Consider the following 16,666-nt stretch of genomic DNA (forward strand, 5'->3'; position numbering starts at 1 on the left):
GTGTGAGATCAGTTGTCTCCGGGCACTCGGCATGGTGGCAGGAAGGAGGATCAGGGTGGGGAATATCCATTCCACACTCACGGCTACTCAGACCTGACCGTGTGGAAGACATGGTGATGGTGGCTAAGTGACTGGAAGCATTATCCACTATCCAACCAACAACCGTTTCACACTGCTCTGGCTTCAATAGTGGTGTGCTGCGAACCCCTAGAAACTGGGACAGGAAGTTCAAGCGAGAAGATGTGGGTCTTTTTGTGGCCCACTTTCAGCTTGGCCACGGCCTCGTCCTCTGCATGCGCCATCAGCATCACTTCCACTTCCCCTTCCCTTGCCCCTTGCCTTACCCATTTTAAATGGACTACTGTACTATTTCAAAAGCTCAACATAAATGTATTTATTTGGAGCAAAAGTATATCTGATCAGTATTCCTTCAAAGCTATGATTTTTCCACCACAGATACAACAGGCTTCAACCTGACATAACAGACTCCATAACTTTTTTTTTTTTTTTAGAATTTTTTTTTTTTTTTTTTTAAACAAGAGTGGAACAAGGCTAGCAGACAGAACTATGAAACTTATGCCTGCGAAGCTATGATTTTTCCACCACAGATACAACAGGCTTCAACCTGACATAACAGACTGCATAACATTTTTTTTTTTTTTAGAATTTTTTTATTTTTTTTAAAGAAGAGTGGAACAAGGCTAGCAGACCGAACTATGAAACTTATGCCTGCGAAGCTACGATTTTTCCACCACAGTTACAACAGATCTCATCCTGACATAATAGACTATATACATTTTTTGGGGGGGTTTGGAGATTTTTTTTTTAACAAAAAAGTGGAACAAGGCTAGCACACAGAACTATGCAACTTATGCCTGCGAAGGTACGATTTTTCCACTACAGATACAACAGGCCTCAGCCTGATATAACAGACTGCATACATTTTTTTTTGGTTTCAGGAGAATTTTTATTTTTTTTAAAAGAGTGCAACAAGGCTAACAGACAGAACTATGCAACTTATGCCTGCGAAGCTACAATTTTTTCACCACAAATACAACAGGCCTCAGCCTGATGTAACAGACTGTATAAATTTTGGGGGGATTTTTGGATAATTTTTTTTTAAACAAAAAAGCGGAACATGGCTAGCACACAGAACAATGCAACTTATGCCTGTGAAGGTACGATTTTTCCACCACAGATACAACAGGCCTCAGCCTGATATAACAGACTGCATACATTTTTTTTTGGTTTCTGGAGAATTGTTTTTTTTTTAAAAAAAGCTTGCAACAAGGCTAACAGACAGAACCATGCAACTTATGCCTGCGAAGCTGCGATTTTTCCACCACAGATACAACAGGCCTCAGGCTGACATAACAGACTGTATAATTTTTTTTTTTGGCGCACTCACATCTGGTGTCTGGGACAAAAAAAGGTAGATTTGCACGTTCTTAGATTTCAATAACCTGGCTGTAGTAGGCAGCATGAACAAGCAAATAAATGTTAAAATAAATAATTGCTTTAGAATAAAAGGAGCAGGTATCAGGTCAAGAAAAAAAGCCACAGAAAACAGCAGCTAGATATATATTAAAAAAGCAGCAGCAGACAGTAATGGAGCTTTTGGAGGTATGCAGTGAGAGCTATGTACTCACATACAGTGCCTGTAGGCCTTGAACTGATGTGGATATGCGCACATAGACTGCTGGTTTCTCAGGAGTTGTGGACTGAAAAGCTGCAGACCTACACTAACTATTAAAAGCACAATTCTGACCCTATCTAAGCAGCAGCTCTCCATACACTCGCTAAGTCCGGAGCAGAATGCGGTGAGCAGGGAGGCACCAGGTCTCTTACACACCTGATGATGCTGTGCAGCCAGCCAATCAATGTAATACCACAACAAAGATGGCTGCGGTACTAAAGTGCAAGGCTAACAATCCCTACACTGTCATTGGCTCTCTAAAGAGCGCCAGAATTGCAGGCCGGAGACCAAAGCTCACGCCAAATAGTCACGGAAATACTCAGTGCTCGCCGAGTACACCGGTCATAGTGACACTCGGCTGAGTACCGAGTAGTGGTGAGCATGTTCGCTCATCACTAGTATTTCCTTATTTTGCTTTTTGTTTTCAGCTTTATTAAATATATAGAGTTTGAATGGTGATTATGTTGAATAAAATAATAGTAAATAAACTTGGCACTTGGTATGTGAAAAAAATAATGCTTCCTTTTTATTGGTGCATCCAGACAAAAAATAGCTAATGAACATTTTCGGTCCAACATAAAACCTTCATCAGATAATTCTTTGACATGAACTGAATGTGGCAGCAATCCCACAATGGGTAAGAGAGCGTCCACTATATGAGATGCCACCGCGACGGGTATGTACTGAAGGATGAAGGACACCAACCGAGAGGAGCCAGCGCCAGGGTCAGGAGCAACAGAGTTGCAAGAGTACTGCGCTGAGTGTCCAAGTCTGTGGAGAAGGAGCGTGCCATGCAGCAGGCTTGGACACTTCAGTACATACCCGTCGCAGCAGGATCTCATATCCTGGATGCTCTCTTACCCCTTGTGGGATTGCTTCCAATAAAAATGAAGCATTATTTTTTTCACATACTGAGTGCCAAGTTTATTTACTATTGCTTTATGGGTTGGATACCCTACTTGGGCACCAATAGCACCTACCTCTATTGAGTGCCGTGGTTCTTGTTATTATGTTGAATAAAATAGTATTTTTTTTAAAAAGTGTATTTTTTATTTTTATGCTAATATGTCAATACTCCCTTGCACTGTATATACCATCATAATGATACAATATTGGCAACTGATTATCAGCATCAGCCAGTCTCCTGACAATAGCTTGTTCTCTGCAGAGAACAGTAGAGTAGTCACACTTACTCTTCTCAGGCTGGCTGTTCCTTTCAGTGGGGAACAGCACTTGGTGTATGATAAAAAAAAGGGCTTGGTACTTTTTAGACAGTTGAAAAACAAATGCGGTCAGTGGGAAAAACAAGATAATGTTCTAGTTATGATACCTTTTAATGGCTAACAAAAGTTATTCCCACTGTTTTTCCCACTGAGAACACTGGAGGGGGAGCAGTGAGGAACAAATCTTGTCACATGAAATTACAAGGATTATAAAGATTATAGTCCTGCACTGTGCATCTCATCTTTATAGTGTCTGTGTGCAGGCACAGTAGGAACATTTTTTATCTCCCTGGAGTACCCCTTTAATGGCCACAGTGTGAATGTGCACCTACTCATTGCACTTATACCAACACATGTGCTGGCCCATTTATTCGGTTTTGCTTTAATTTTTTGTACTTTGCACATATAGTTGCGAGTTCCCCCTTTTTGGGCTGTGTATCATGTTTATATCACTTTCTATGGGCAGATGCCCCATTTATTTTGAGGCTTGCTGACACTTAGTGAGATGAAATACTAGAGCTAGGGACCATCTTGAATGGGTAGACCTTGTATTTGGCTTTTACGCTTTTTAATCAAACTTATGTCAACCAACCACAAGGGTTGAGCGACTTTTACTTTTTTAGGGTTGAGTCGGGTTTCACGAAACCCGACTATCTCAAAAGTCGAGTTGAGTGAAATCAGCCGATTATCTCGAAAAGTCGGGGATCGACCGAAACACGAAACCTAATGCAAGTCAATGGGGAAGCATAGTCGGCAATGAGTGGGGGCCAGGAAAACACCTACAGTGCCCATTTTAATGGCAAAAACAACCATTCTTGTTACTGAAGCTTGTCAATCCTAATTTACCTTATAATAATAGTTAAGCATTGGAAATTGGGGGTCATTTGGCTAAAGTTGTGGGGGGTAGGGCTGGTTCAAGTATTTAGTGGGCCCAGGAAATCTGGACCACGTCACGGCAGTGGAGCAGGGAGATGTAAGTATTTCAACTTTGCAAGTGCTGTGATCCTGAGCAAGCAGGGGGGGCCCACTCATTGGCATTGGCACTGGCACAGGGCCCCTCAAAGTACAGTGGTGTGTTTGCACGGCGGGGGCGCCTCCCACCGGCAGTGACACTTTTGCATACTATGAGGGCCCCTGTGCCAGTGACGTCGCCAACGAGTATTCCCGTCCCACCTGATGAAGGAACCTGCACTTTCACCTGCACCTTCCTCTTTGTTCCCGTGTAAGGTGGTATGGTATGCGGGAAGGGGAACATGACTTTCAGCAGGGTCACATTCTGGCTGTGTAGTGTGCACGGGGAATGTAGCATTCTGGGTCAATGTACCAGCAGACTCATCTATCACTGGCTGGGCAATGGGCAGGATGAGGAAGAAACACAGATATAGGCCCAAATCATAAAGTGGGCTAAATGCAGTTCAAAATTGGTAACAGGACTAACCAGGCGGCATTGTTTTGTTCAGTGGAGGACAACTGTAATGAGAGGCTGACATAGTGAGTAGGCCGAAATCAGTAAGTAGGCTAAATGCAGTTCAAAATTGGTAACAGAAGTAAACAGGCGGCACTGGTTTGTTCAGTGGAGGAGAACAGCAAGGAGCGGCAGACACCGTTAGTAGGGCCAACAAAACAAGAAGGCCAAATGCAGTTTTATATTAAAAACAATTTAACGAGAGCCTGAAAATTGAAGCTCAGGAAATGCAACCAGGAGAACACCTTGAAGCGGCAGACACCGTTTCTAGAACACAACCAAATTTGTAGGCCGAATGCAGTGTTATATTAACAACTACGTAACGAGAGCCTGAAGATCGAAGCTCAGGACAGAAAACCAGGAGAACACCTTGGAGTGGCAGACACCGTTTCTAGAACACAACCAAATTTGTAGGCCGAATGCAGTGTTATATTAACAACTACTTAACGAGAGCCTGAAGAACGAAGCTCAGGACAGGAAACCAGGAGAACACCTTGGAGCGGCAGACACCGTTTCTAGAACACAACCAAATTTGTAGGCCGAATGCAGTGTTATATTAACAACTACTTAACGAGAGCCTGAAGATCGAAGCTCAGGACAGAAAACCAGGAGAACACCTTGGAGTGGCAGACACCGTTACTAGAACCCAACCCAACTTGTAGGCCTAATGCAGTGTTATATTAACAGCTACTTAACGAGAGCCTGAAGATTGAAGCTAAGGAAAGGCAACCTGGAGAACACCTTGGAGCGGCAGACACCGTTTCTAGAACCCAACCCAACTTGTAGGCCTAATGCAGTGTTATATTAACAACTACTTAACGAGAGCCTGAAGATTGAAGCTAAGAAAAGGCAATCTGGAGAATACGAGTGTCTGCTTTTATCCCGTGTTAGGCACTTTTGTTGTCACCATATACGTTTGCGGTACCGTCGTCTTTTCCCTACATATGGTACTCTGCGGATATGAGCATTCCTACACAGTTCCTGCGGTAGTCTTTATTTTGAAGTCACTTGCATTGTATTTGCCAGCTCCTTTTTATCAGATTGTATGGCGCAGTTACGCTTCATCAATTGTTCTATTCTTACTAGTATACTTACCGGCCCCTCTGCCTACCGCACTGCGCGTGTGTGCGTCCGGGTGCCGGATAGGTGCGGGTGATCACGTGGGGCCCCGTGGTCTCCTTCCCTTACCGTGGTATCCGTGCGTGCCGTGCGTGTGTGGTTGCTATGGTAGCACCCCGTTTCTTCCGGAGCATTCCGCATCATGCACTTCCGGGGTTTTCCCTTTTTAACACACATTGTGGCGTTAACTCCGTGCCCCTTGATGAAGGTTTTCTACCGAAACGCGCGTTGGGGCGGAGGCACGTGCTAGGAGTATCTTCCATTATTGCGGTGGGTAATTATTTGTTATGCGCTCTGTTTCCTTATATTATTCTTTGGCGCTGTACCTCTGTTTAGTTATTTGGCAGCTGATTATGAGACTCTATGCGGACGCAGCGCCCATTATGTGCACAGAGCATATTGGAAGATGTTTGTGAGCCCAGTACTATGTGTGGTTATTGTGTCGGTCACACCGTCTATTCATCCCACCAGCCTATATTGATCATCTGACCTCCTGTCACACGTCTCCTGCCATTGTTTGTGCAGCACTGTTTTTTAGACCCCTGTCTGTATCTTACCGCCTTACACTTGGTGTTATTTAAATAATAAAGCTTCTTGTTGTTTTCTACTATCTGACCAAGTATCATCTTTTTCCGGATATATGTATATTAACGAGAGCCTGAAGATCGAAGCTCAGGACAGGAAACCAGGAGAACACCTTGGAGCGGCAGACACCGTTACTAGAACCCAACCCAACTTGTAGGCCTAATGCAGTGTTATATTAACAACTACTTAACGAGAGCCTGAAGATTGAAGCTAAGGAAAGGCAACCTGGAGAACACCTTGGAGCGGCAGACATCGTTTCTAGAACCCAACCAAACTTGTAGGCCGAATGCAGTGTTACATTAACAACTACTTAACGAGAGCCTGAAGATCGAAGCTCAGGACAGGAAACCAGGAGAACACCTTGGAGCGGCAGACACCATTTCTAGAACCCAACCAAACTTGTAGGCCTAATGCAGTGTGATATTAACAACTAATTAACGAGAGCCTGAAGATCGAAGCTCAGGAAAGGCAACCTGGAGAACACCTTGGAGCGGCAGACACTGTTAGTAGGCCCCAACCAAACTAGTAGCAGCAATGCATTTGTTGCATTTAACAACTTTTTAACGAGAGCCTGAAGATAGAAGCTCAGGAAAGGCAACCAGGAGAACACCTTGGAGTGGCAGACACTGTTAGTAGGCCCCAACCAAACTAGTAGCCCCACTGCAGTTTTAAAATTCCAATTGGCTGAAAACCTGACAATTGCAGCTCTTTTTTTTTAAGAGGAAAGATGTATTGAGTGGCGCAGACAGACACTGCTAGTAGGCCTTACACAACAAAGTTGGCTCGATGCAGGTTTAAAAAAGGTTACATGGGTACAGGGTCAGCATTGGTGTGGTCAGCGTAGGACAATTGGAAAGATAGACCACAGACAGACTTACTAGGCCTAAAATAAAAAAAATAGGCTCAATGCAGTTCCATTAATCTTGCAGAGGTACATAGCCAGCATTTGTGTGGTCAGCGGAGGACTATTGGAAGGAAGGACCGCAGACAGACTTACTAGGCCTAAAATAAAAAAAGAGGCTCTATGCACTTTTAAATAGGTTCCAGGGGTACACAGGCAGCATTGGTGTCATCAGCGGAGGACTATTGGAAGGAGGGACCGCAGACAGACTTACTAGGCCCAAAATAAAAAAAGGAGGCTCTATGCACTTTTAAATAGGTTCCAGAGGTACACAGGCAGCATTGGTGTGGTCAGCGGGGGACAATTGAAAGGAGGGACCGCAGACAGACTTAGTAGGCCTAAAATAAAAAAAGGAGGCTCTATGCACTTTTAAGTAGGTTCCAGGGGTACACAGGCAGCATTGGTGTGGTCAGCGAAGGACAATTGGAAGGAGGGACCGCAGACAGACTTACTAGGCCTAAAATAAAAAATAGGGGGCTCTATGAATTTTTAAATAGGTTCCAGGGGTACACAGGCAGCATTGGTGTGGTCAGCGGAGGACTATTGGAAGGAGGGACCGCAGACAGACTTAGTAGGCCTAAAATAAAAAAGTAGGCTCTATGCAATATTAAATAGGTTCCAGGGGTACACAGGCAGCATTGGTGTGATCAGCGGAGGACTATTGGAAGGAGGGACCGCAGACAGACTAAGTAGGCCTAAAATAAAAAAAAGTAGGCTCAATGCAGTTTCAATTATCTTGCAGGGATACACAGGCAGCATTGGTGTGGTCAGCGGAGGACAATTGGAAGGAGTGTCTGACACAGTACTCCAAAATAATACCTAGATGTTAATGTCTCACAAAAAAAACAAAAAAAAAAAAGGGTGGCATACATAGGTACAGGGGTGGGCTCCTCTGCTGACTTTCAGACATTGTTATTTGTCGCAAAGTATTTATTGGTGTAAATGTAGTATAGGGCCACTGAATACTTTAACTAGCATCATACATGTCAACAAATTGGCATTGAAGGATTTCACTGCATAGACTAAACAGCGGTGGAGCAGTGAGAGATAATTTTGCAAGTGGTAGAGCACAGTTTGATCTGGGAAGGGACACTCTCTCGTGCCCGGCGGTACTGGCGCAGGGCCCCTCATGTTACAACGGTGTGTCTGAAGTTGGGTGCGCCCCACCACCCACTTCATTGTACTATAAGAGACCCAGTGCCAGTGCCGTCGACTAAAAGTGGGCACACCCACCTCTTCAGACAAACGGCATTCTCACGGGTGCTTGTGCCAAGTGGCAAGACCACGGACCTGTGCGGGGAGTCAGCCCATTTAGGGAGGTGTAAACATGTCGTATGCTGGACATACAGCAGCTGCAAATTAAGAGATTGGAACAGTCAGTAAGACCAGTCCAAAAGCAAGACCTTTTTACAGGAAAGCTAGGTGTCAGCCGGGAAAGGTGGGGCAAAATAATTAGAAATCCATGAGTGGTTCATTTTAATGAAGGTTAGATCATCAACATTTTGGGTAGCCAGATGAATCCTTTTTTTGGTCAGTATTGAACCAGCAGCACTGAATACTCTTTCTGATAGCACACTAGCTGCTGGGCAAGCGAGCTCCTGCAATGCATATTCGGACAATTCAGGGCAGGTGTCTATTTTGGATGCCCAGTAATCAAATGGGAATGACGGGTGAGGGAGAACATCGATAGGGGAGGAAAAATAGTTAGTAACCATACTGGACAAATGTTGTCTCCTGTCACTTTGAATTGATGCTGCAGTACCTGTCCTGTCTGCGGTCATTGCAAAATCACTCCACAACCTGGTCAGAAAACCCCTCTGTCCAACGCCACTTCTGATTTGTGCACCTCTAACACATCTGCCCTGTTGCCCCCTGCAGCTCGTGTGAGAATCATTACCGGTGCTGTGTGCTGGGAATGCCTGAATCAAATGGTCAACAAGAGTTGCTTGTTTGGTTGCCAATATTTATTCAAGGTTCTCATGTGGCATGATATTTTGCAGTTTCCCCTTATAGCGTGGATCCAGGAGGCAGGCCAAACAGTAATCGTCATCGGTCATCATTTTTATAATGTGGGGGTCCCTTTTTAGGCTATGCAAGGCATAATCTACCTTGTGGGCCAATGTTCCAGTTGTCAATTCACTGCTTGTTCTGGGTTGAGGAGCGCTTTCGGTCAAATCAACGTCACTTGCCTCCCTCAAAAACCCTGAACCTGGCCTTGCAATGCCACCTGTTTCTATTGCCCCCTGAGAAGCTTCCTCATCCAAAAAATACTCATCCCCATCATCCTCCTCATCCTCCTCATCTTCGCCTGCCACCTCGTCCAGTAGACTCCCCTCACCAGACAATGGCTGACTGTCATCAAGGCTTCCCTCGTCCTCGCCTGCAGACGCCTGCTCCTTTATGTGCATCAAACTTTGCATCAGCAGACGCATTAGGGGGATGCTCATGCTTATTTTGGCATTGTCTGCACTAACCAGCCATGTGCATTCCTCAAAACACTGAAGGACTTGACACAGGTCTTGTAGCTTTGACCACTGCACACCTGACAACTCCATGTCTGCCATCAAACTGCCTGCCCGTGTATGTGTATCCTCCTACAAATACATAACAGCACACCTCAGTTCGCACAGTCTCTGAAGCATGTGCAGTGTAGAGTTCCACCTTGTTGCAACGTCGATGATTAGGCGATGCTGGGGAAGTTTCAAAGATCGCTGATGGTTCTGCATACGGCAGGAGTGTACGGGCGAAGGGCGGATGTGCGAGCAAAGTTTGCGCACCTTCAGGAGCAGGTCGGGTAACCCCCGGATAACTTTTCAGGAAGCACTGCACTACCAGGTTTAAGGTGTGAGCCAGGCAAGGAATGTGTTTCAGTTGTGAAAGGGCTATGGCAGCCATAAAATTCCTACCGTTATCACTCACTACCTTGCCTGCCTCAAGATGTACAGTGCCCAGCCATGACTGAGTTTCATTGCCAATACAGCCTGCTGACGCTTGCCACTAGCTGTTCCATAATGGGACACCTTGTGTGCAACAGTGGCAGCTGCGGATGGAGTGGTTGTGTGACTGCGGTCTGTGGACGAGCTCTCACTTCTGCTGGAGGATGAGGAGAAGGAGGAGGGGGGGCGAATGCCTACAGCCAACTGTTTCCTAGACCGTGGGGTAGGCAGAACTGTCCCAATATTGCTGTCCCCTGTGGACTGTTATGACCTGGTGGTCAGGACAATAATGGACCTGGTGGTTAAGAGCACATGGAATGACCTGATAGTTACTGATAATATAGGACGAGCTCTGGGACATGGGAACTCTGCTGACCGCAATCCCTAATCCTATCACACACACTAGAAATAGCCGTGGATTGCTCCTAACGCTCCCTATGCAACTCGGCACAGCCTAAGGAACTAGCTAGCCCTGAAGATAGAAAAATAAAGCCTACCTTGCCTCAGAGAAATTCCCCAAAGGAAAAGGCAGCCCCCCACATATAATGACTGTGAGTAAAGATGAAAATACAAACACAGAGATGAAATAGATTTAGCAAAGTGAGGCCCGACTTACTGAACAGACTGAGGATAGGAAAGGTAGCTTTGCGGTCAGCACAAAAACCTACAAAAAGACCACGCAGAGGGCGCAAAAAGACCCTCAGCACCGACTCACGGTGCGGAGGCGCTCCCTCTGCGTCCCAGAGCTTCCAGCAAGCAAGACAACAATCAAAATAGCAAGCTGGACAGAAAAATAGCAAACCAGAGAAAAACAAGCAGGCACTTAGCTTCTGATGGGAAGACAGGTCACAAGAACGATCCAGGAGTGAACTAAACCAATACTGGAACATTGACAGGTGGCATAGAGCAAAGATCTAAGTGGAGTTAAATAGAGCAGCCAGCTAACGAATTCACCTCGTCACCTGTGGAAGGAAACTCAGAAACACCCACAGCCACCAGAGGAATTCCATGGACAGAACCAGGCGAAGTACCATTCATGACCACAGGAGGGAGCCCAACAACAGAATTCAAAACAGTACCCCCCCTTGAGGAGGGGTCACCGGACCCTCACCAGAGCCCCCAGGCCGACCAGGATGAGCCAAATGAAAGGCACGAACCAGATCGGAAGCATGAACATCAGAGGCAAAAACCCAGGAATTATCTTCCTGACCATAACCCTTCCACTTGACCAGGTACTGGAGTTTCCGTCTTGAAATACGAGAATCCAAAATCTTCTCCACCACATACTCCAACTCCCCCTCAACCAACACCGGGGCAGGAGGATCAACGGATGGAACCACAGGCGCCACGTATCTCCGCAACAATGACCTATGGAATACATTATGGATGGCAAAAGAAGCAGGAAGGGACAAACGAAATGACACAGGATTGATAACCTCAGAAATCTTATACGGACCAATGAAACGAGGCTTAAACTTAGGAGAGGAAACCTTCATACGAACATAACAAGACGACAACCAAACCAAATCCCCAACACGAAGTCGGGGACCCACACAGCTCCGGCGGTTAGCGAAACGTTGAGCCTTCTCCTGGGACAATGTCAAATTGTCCACCACATGAGTCCAAATCTGCTGCAACCTATCCACCACAGTATCTACACCAGGACAGTCCGAAGACTCAACCTGCCCTGAAGAGAAACCCGGATGGAAACCAGAATTGCAGAAAAACGGCGAAACCAAAGTAGCCGAGCTGGCCCGATTATTAAGGGCGAACTCAGCCAATGGCAAAAAGGACACCCAATCATCCTGATCAGCAGAAACAAAGCATCTCAGATATGTTTCCAAAGTCTGATTAGTTCGTTCGGTTTGGCCATTTGTCTGAGGATGGAAAGCCGAAGAAAAAGATAAATCAATGCCCATCCTAGCACAAAAAGATCGACAAAACCTCGAAACAAACTGGGAACCTCTGTCAGAAACGATGTTCTCCGGGATACCATGTAAACGAACCACATGCTGGAAAAATAATGGCACCAAATCAGAGGAGGAAGGCAATTTAGACAAAGGTACCAAATGGACCATCTTAGAAAAGCGATCACAAACCACCCAAATGACCGACATCTTTTGAGAGACGGGGAGATCCGAAATAAAATCCATAGAAATATGCGTCCAGGGCCTCTTCGGGACCGGCAAGGGCAAAAGCAACCCACTGGCACGAGAACAGCAGGGCTTAGCCCGAGCACAAGTCCCACAGGACTGCACAAAAGAACGCACATCCCGTGACAAAGACGGCCACCAAAAGGATCTAGCCACCAAATCTCTGGTACCAAAGATTCCAGGATGCCTGTTATGATAGGCAATTCAGTAACACAATGTACATAGCGATCAGAGCACATACAGTGATCTGACAATAACCCAAAATAATAGAACGAGCTCTGAGACGTGGAAACTCTGTAGACCGCAATTCCTGATCCTCTCCAAACACAACTAGAGGCAGCTGTGGATTGCGCCTAACGCTCCCTACGCAACTCGGCACAGCCTGAGAAACTAACTAGCCTGAAGATAGAAAAATAAGCCTACCTTGCCTCAGAGAAATACCCCAAAGGAAAAGGCAGCCCCCCACATATAATGACTGTGAGTAAGATGAAAAGACAAACGTAGGGATGAAATAGATTCAGCAAAGTGAGGCCCGATATTCTAGACAGAACGAGGATAGGAAAGATAACTTTGCGGTCTACACAAAAACCCTAAAGAAAACCACACAAAGGGGGCAAAAAGACCCTCCGTACCGAACTAACGGCATGGAGGTACACCCTTTGGGTCCCAGAGCTTCCAGCAAAACAAATAGACAAGCTGGACAGAAAAAATAGCAACAAATATCAAAGAAGCACTTAGCTATGCAGAGCAGCAGGCCACAGGAATGATCCAGAGAAACACAAGTCCAACACTGGAACATTGACAGGAAGCATGGATCAAAGCATCAGGTGGAGTTAAGTAGAGAAGCAGCTAACGACCTCACCAGATCACCTGAGGGAGGAAACTCAGAAGCTGTAGTACCACTTTCCTCCACAAACGGAAGCTCCCAGAGAGAATCAGCCGAAGTACCACTTGTGACCACAGGAGTGAACTCTGCCACAGAATTCACAACAGATGCCCAGCCAACACTGAACAATGAATCTCAGAGATAACTCTACTAGTCCATCTATCAGGGACAAACAGTTTCTCCGCTGGGCAACGGTCAGGTCTATCAGCCTGAAATTTTTGCAGCACCTGCCGCAAATCAGGGGAGGTGGCAGACAAAATTACCCCCTCTTTGAGAATACCCGCCGGCTCAGGAACACCCGGAGAGTCAGGCACAAAACTCCTTGACAGGGCATCAGCCTTCAGATTCTTAGAGCCCGGAAGGTACGAAACCACAAAATCAAAACGGGAGAAAAATAACGACCATCGAGCCTGTCTCGGATTCAACCGCTTGGCAGATTCAAGATAAGTCAAATTCTTGTGATCTGTCAAGACCATCAAGCGATGCTTGGCTCCTTCAAGCCAATGACGCCACTCCTCGAATGCCCACTTCATGGCCAACAACTCTCGATTACCAACATCATAATTGCGCTCAGCAGGCAAAAATTTTCTAGAAAAGAAAGCACATGGCTTCATCACCGAGCCATCAGAACTTCTTTGCGACAAAACAGCCCCAGCTCCAATCTCAGAAGCATCAACCTCAACCTGAAACGGGAGCGAAACATCTGGCTGGCACAACACAGGAGCAGAAGAAAAACGACGCTTCAACTCCTGAAAAGCCTCTACAGCTGCAGAAGACCAATTGACCACATCAGCACCCTTCTTGGTCAAATCAGTCAACGGTTTAGCAACACTAGAAAAATTAGCGATGAAGCGCCGATAAAAATTAGCAAAGCCCAGGAACTTTTGCAGGCTCTTCACAGATGTCGGCTGAGTCCAATCGTAAATGGCCTGGACTTTAACAGGGTCCATCTCGATAGTAGAAGGGGAAAAAATGAACCCCAAAAATGAAACCTTCTGAACTCCAAAGAGACACTTTGACCCCTTCACAAACAAGGAATTCGCACGAAGGACCTGGAACACCATTCTGACCTGCTTCACATGAGACTCCCAATCATCCGAAAAGACCAAAATATCATCCAAATACACAATCAGGAATTTATCCAGGTACTCTCGGAAGATGTCATGCATAAAGGACTGAAATACTGATGGAGCATTGGAAAGCCCGAATGGCATAATCAGGTACTCATAATGGCCCTCGGGCGTATTAAATGCTGTTTTCCATTCATCACCTTGTTTAATACGCACAAGATTATACGCCCCTCGAAGATCTATCTTGGTGAACTAACTAGCCCCTTTAATACGAGCAAACAAATCAGACAGCAACGGCAAAGGATACTGAAATTTGACTGTAATTTTATTGAGAAGGCGGTAATCAATACAAGGTCTCAAAGAACCATCCTTCTTGGCCACAAAAAAGAACCCTGCTCCTAACGGTGATGACGACGGACGAATATGGCCTTTCTCCAAGGATTCCTTTATATAACTCCGCATAGCGGCGTGTTCTGGCACAGATAAATTGAACAATCGGCCCTTAGGAAACTTACTACCAGGAATCAAATTAATTGCACAATCGCAATCCCTATGAGGAGGTAGGGCACTGGCTTTGGGCTCATCAAATACATCCCGATAATCCGACAAAAACTCTGGAACTTCAGAAGGAGTGGAAGACGAAATAGACAAAAATGGAACATCACCATGTACCCCCTGGCAACCCCAGCTGGACACAGACATAGATTTCCAGTCCAATACTGGATTATGAACCTGTAGCCATGGCAACCCCAAAACGACCACATCATGCAGATTATGCAACACCAGAAAGCGGATAAACTCCTGATGTGCAGGAGCCATGCACATGGTCAATTGGGTCCAGTACTGAGGCTTATTCTTGGCCAAAGGCGTAGCATCAATTCCTCTCAATGGAATAGGATACTGCAAGGGCTCCAAGAAAAAACCACAGCGCCTAGCATACTCCAAGTCCATCAAATTCAGGGCAGCGCCTGAATCCACAAATGCCATAACAGAATAGGATGACAAAGAGCAAATCAGAGTAACGGACAATAGAAATTTAGACTGTACCGTACCAATGGTGTCAGACCTAGCGAACCGCTTAGTGCGCTTAGGACAATCGGAGATAGCATGAGTGGAATCACCACAGTAAAAAGCACGACCCAGCTGACCCACCTAGGTTCTATGGGAATCCAGAAGAATGCCAAAGCTTCCTGGAACAGTGCTTGCGCTACATCCTGCAGAATGCAGCTTCTTTTCCCTCTGACCCGTTTAAGGTGGCCTACATCATGTCCTACCTAGCAGGAGATGCTTTATTATGGATTTGTCCCCTCTGGGAAGCAGGGGATCCTATCGTCTTGAGTCTTGGGGCCTTCCTGGTGGCCTTCCGTAAAGTCTTTGACAAGCCTCGTCCTGCTGCTCCTGTGAAGTCTTCCCCATCTAGATCCGAGAGGCGCTCCAGACGGGCGAAACCTGTGAAGAAACCTCCACATCACGCCATGACCGTCTGTGATCCTCCAGTTCCTCTACCCGTTAAAGCAGCTACTCTAATAGAACCCAAAAAGACTGTCAAGAGTGGACTGGCAAAGCATCAGTCTAAGACCAGTCGTAAGAAGGGCTTACTATGTCGCTGCTGTTGTGAGGAACACCTGGATAGCCTCTGTCCAGGGGATCTTAAGCTCCAAAACCTCGGGCCAGTAGGAGAGACTGCCCTTGGTGAGAATAACTCCCTTCCGCTAAAGTCTGAGTCTGTTCCAGTGCCTTGTGGGAGCTTCGGTCCTGCAGATGTGTTAAAGCTGCTAACCAGACGGAGTCTAAGTGTGATTCCTGTTCCACTGCTCCAGGATCCTGTGAAGGTGTTTGGTGATTGCCGAGTCCTACTTATGAACAGTCCAGTGTTGAAGGGACAACTACAGCTCCAAATCGGAGCATTGTATGCGGAGAGATTTGTTTTCCATTTGTTGACCAGTCCGCCCGTCGGTCGTTCTGAACCGGATACTCTGCTGCCCGTTCCGGTCCAAAGACCCAGCGTGGTTCTGCGTTTGGAACTATCAAGTCTCCAGAAGTTTCTTGTTCCTAAACTGCTAGGTCAACCTACAGTGTTGATATCTTCTCCATCCCATCAGCTGGCTATTGAGTCATGGTGTGCTGACCTCACAGAAGTAAAGGAAACAGTGGCGTCCTCTCTGCACACCTCCAGTGTCAATACCTGTGACCAGTTCCCAGGAACATCCCTGTCACTTAAAAAATTTTCTATGAACTTTGGGAAGAAGATGCTTCCTGTAATGATGCCTTCGGATTCCATGTGGCAGGTGGATGAGGAAATTGAAGCTGAAGCTCTTGCATCTCTGTTCTTCACCAATCCGGAGGAAGAAATGGTCCAGTCTTGTCAGATCAACTGGCTGATGGGTCTTGCTAAATGTATGTCTTCTGCTTCCAAGTGGCTACTTGCTGATAATACTAAGACAGAGACTTACTCATCCTCTAATCTTGAAGAGGAGGTCCAGTTTTTTCAGGGTACCAGGTTGAAGATGTTTCCTATATGTATGCCACCAGTTTCCATCTGGCTATCGGGCGAAGATCCCAAGACTGAAGTGTTTTCATCTCTGCTTCCCACCGGTCTAAAGGAGGAGGTCCAATTTTCTTGTAATGATGG

Source organism: Ranitomeya imitator, chromosome 1 (assembly GCF_032444005.1).
Source record: "Ranitomeya imitator isolate aRanImi1 chromosome 1, aRanImi1.pri, whole genome shotgun sequence".
NCBI lineage: Eukaryota > Metazoa > Chordata > Amphibia > Anura > Dendrobatidae > Ranitomeya > Ranitomeya imitator.